Consider the following 3905-nt stretch of genomic DNA (forward strand, 5'->3'; position numbering starts at 1 on the left):
CCCCCCTCCCTCATCAGCCCAAAGAGCCATCAGGGTTCACTGCCCTGTGGGAAGTCCAAGGACCACCCACCTCCATCCAGGTCTAGTAAGGTGAGATCCAAACTGCCTAGGCTCCCACACAGCCAGTACATGCAGTAGGTTCAAAAACCCATTGCCATTGTTCTTGAGTTCTCAGTAGTCCTCATTGTCTGCTATGTTCAGCGAGTCCAGTTTTATCCCATGCTTTTTCAGACCCCGGGCCAGCTGACCTTGGTGAGTTCCCTATAGAACATCCCCATTGTCTCAGTGAGTACACTGATTTTAAACATGGCAGAAGTTGACCTTCAGGTGGCAAAAGTCAAGCATCAGGGTTTGAAGACAACAGAAAGAATCAGCTTAAAGATATGTATATTGCTACTGGTCGTGCAGTATTTGGAGAAGAAGTGCTGAATCTAAATCTCGAAGACTTTCAAGACTTAGGGAAAGTCCCAGAGGTCATTGTCGCCAAAGATGGCACCATGCTTTTGAAAGGAAGTTGAAAACTGTATTGAAGAACTCACTGAGCATTGACACCACAACTAGTGAATATGAGAAGGAAAGGCCAAGTGAACAACTGGAACATCTCTGCTAAAGACGGAAGGGACCAGTGGTGCTGACGTGAATGAGAAGGAAGAGTTACAGATGCCCTCGATGCTACATTAGCAGCTGTTGCAGGAGGCATTGTTCTAGAAGGGGCTGCTCTCTGCTTTGATGTATCCCAGTCTTTTTTTGTTTTGGTTTTTCAGCCCAGCCTTATACTCATGAAAGCCTGCTAATGAAGACCAGAAAGTTGGTGTACAAATTATTCAAAAAGCACGGAAAATTCCCCAAGTGTCTATTGCAAAGAACTAAATATTGAAGGATTTTTGAGAGTTAAGAAAATTCTGAAGAGTTTCTCAGAATTGGTTATGATGGTTATGCTTGGAAGCATAGTGAACATAGTAGAAAAAAAAATTCATTGATCCAACAAAGGCTATAAGAGCTGCTTCACTGGCTGCTGTGGGAAGGCCTTTCTGTTAACTATAGCAGAACCTATAGTGACATAAATACCTAAAAAAATAAAATAAAATAAAATAAAAAAGGAACCTAGGATGGGTACAATGAGAGATGACATGTCTGAATTCTCAGAACTTTGCTCTATCATTCCCTGTAACTGTAACAAGAAGCTCAAGGAAATTCAAAGTAAGTTCCTCCCCAATAACTTCAGAGAATTCAGTTGAAGAAAATGCCTGAAGGAAAGATTGGCCCATGTATCAGTTACTGGTTTCAGTTGACAGTGTATAATAGTTGACCTCTGTCACTGTCCATGTCTACAGAAAATTTATTTTGTGTTTTTTTAATAAATAAATCTTACACTCCTGACGTTAGGGGAAAGAGCCATACCCCAGGGTCCTACTTTCAACTTAGAACACTGAAGCATCACTACCATGATCCTGTTACAGTCAGGATGTAAGTGCCTGCTGTCACCAGATGAGAAGTTCAAAAGCAGCTTTCTGTGGAGAAGAACAATTGTGTACAAAGTAGAAAAGCACCCAACTCTGTAAAGAAAATTTTGTTCAAAGTTTTCAAGAAGCAACAATAAATACACAAACGGGGATATCAGGGTAAAGCCATAAAATCCAAAGTCTGATCCCCAAGTAAGAAGAATTTATCAACCAAAAGAGAAGATTTTTAAAAAGAGAACACTGGGAATGGGAGAGTTCTAGGTTATAGAAAATTAAATATTTATTCTTTAACTTAATGACCACTAGCAAGATGACTACATGGGTAAAGACACTTGCCAGGGCTGCGTAATGAGATTTTGTCTCAAAGAATAAAAAGAAAGAAGCAAACACGAAAAAGAACAAACTTCACCTACTACTGTCTTTTCTCGGTTTGGTAAGGCTTTCTGGGCTCTACTCTCCACTAAATAATGACTTTCTGTCACCCTTGTGTAAGTGCATAAGTTACGGATTCCCTCTAGCATCCTGCCACCAAACAATAGGGAAGTGGAGAGCGCTGCACTGCGAAGCCTAGAGCCCACAAATGAGGCTCTGTGGAAGGGTGTTTGTCCTGGGGAACCTGCCTTCTCTGACTGAAACCTATTCAGCAAGACCGTTCGTTCCTGACCTCCTGCCCTTTGACACTCATCTGTCCTAAAGAGGATGCCAATACATTGTGTGTCAAGTTTATTTTGGAAAGCCATAGCACAGAGTCCCCATTTCTATATTGTACACAATGCCTTATGTCAAAGTTTGATAAACATGAAATCACATTCTCAAAGATTAAAAACCAAGTGTCAGTCAGTCAAAACTAGCTGACCACTGCGAGCATCTCACTGGCTGACCTTGAACTCCTCCATGACTCTGAGGTCGCTGATATGTCATTAGCAAAAGATTTTCTGATACATCCATGAGACACTTATTTCTTTGACTATGATCTTGACATTAGAAACAATTTCAAATTACCCATCTTCAAACATCTACTTCATGAATTAAAACATATGGCTGTAAAAGAATCTATCTTCCTTTCAACTATGCAGCAAACTAATAATTTTCATGTTTTGATATTGATGTTCATAGAAATTAAACATGCCTGTTGATTGAGACAAAGAGCCTGATTTCAATGCAAGCTAGCACTTAGCAAAAAAATTAAGAAGAAATAAACAAAACTAAGAAGAAATAGGAGAAACAAGTTTTATTTACCACATATTCCATTTCCACCTCCATTACAAATTTTGTTAGATATATTTGTAGGAAGTGATACATAAGTATCTTACTACATTCTAACTGTACAACACAAATATAACTGTGCTTAGTTATATAATATTATGTCTGAGTATATTAACCCTATTTAAAAACTTTTCCGGTCAGGTTTTAGTATTAAACATAGCCCAAGATGGGCTTACTCTGTTTACACAGCAGAAAGTGTTATGTACAATTCTTAATTCTTTTCTAGAAATATAGAACTGGTTTTTGTTTTTAATGGTTGATTGGCTTTATGCTCCTGGTGAGGGGGCAGATAGAAATTAATTTACAGTTCTGTTTCTCCAAGTACCAAAGTAATGAGCAATGAGGTATGTTTTAGATGAATGCCATAGATCCAACGTGGACACTTGCGTAAGACTGCAGTCATAATTCTCTTGGTATTTTTCATCCTTTGGTAATTATGTCTGTTTATAATTTAAAGGGAAGTGCTCTCTACTGAGTTCTGCAAAAGTACAGGGGTGCCGACGTGAGTTCTGTTCCTAAATATTTGCTCAGTTTGTTTTTCAAAGGTTTTCAACCATGAGACCTTCAGTACCAGGTCCTCTGCCTCCACGAAGTGAGGCTGGAAATCTGAGCAACATCCTTGTTTAGCAACCACAGTTCTTTACGCCAGCGCACTCAGTATCTGTGTACTTTTTCTTACTGGTGTTTGCTGAGACTTAAGATGTTCCCTGGATTAAAGCCCAGCCCTTAAGCCTTGTGCTCAGCAGTGCTAGCTAGCCTCACACCCAGTCACAAGGGCACCATGTGACAGATCTATTGTTCTGCAATAGCAGGACATTGTCCCAGTACATGAACACATGCAAACTACTCAGGAAGGCCTTTGAATATTTCAGGGAGGACACTAGTGGCTCATCCCAGTGGGAACCACAGAAAAGGGAAACCTGATTAAATTTAATGTCATTGTCACTTTTTTTTCCATTGGGAAGAATTATATAGGTAGCCATAGCTACCACACTGCTCAGACAGCATGACCACAATATTCCCCCTCTGAGGTTGGCGTCAGGACTGAATTATTCACTCGAAAATGTGATTCATTGCTGGATGTGGTTCTTACAAGATTAAAAGAGTCATCAATACATGAAATGCACACATGCACTTTAGGATCAAAAGTTAAACCAGCCACTAATCAGGCTTTGG

At 39.7% G+C, this 3905-nt stretch overlaps 1 pseudogene; it reads left to right on the forward strand.

The window, feature by feature from the left end:
* Positions 1–980, forward strand: part of LOC126513775 (60 kDa heat shock protein, mitochondrial-like) — a 12827-nt pseudogene extending 11847 nt beyond the window's left edge.
* The last annotated feature ends 2925 nt before the right edge of the window (positions 981–3905 follow it).

The sequence above is a fragment of the Alexandromys fortis genome, unplaced genomic scaffold (assembly GCF_014885135.2).
Source record: "Alexandromys fortis isolate MF-2015 unplaced genomic scaffold, M_Fortis_MF-2015_v1.1 scaffold_117, whole genome shotgun sequence".
Taxonomy (NCBI): domain Eukaryota; kingdom Metazoa; phylum Chordata; class Mammalia; order Rodentia; family Cricetidae; genus Alexandromys; species Alexandromys fortis.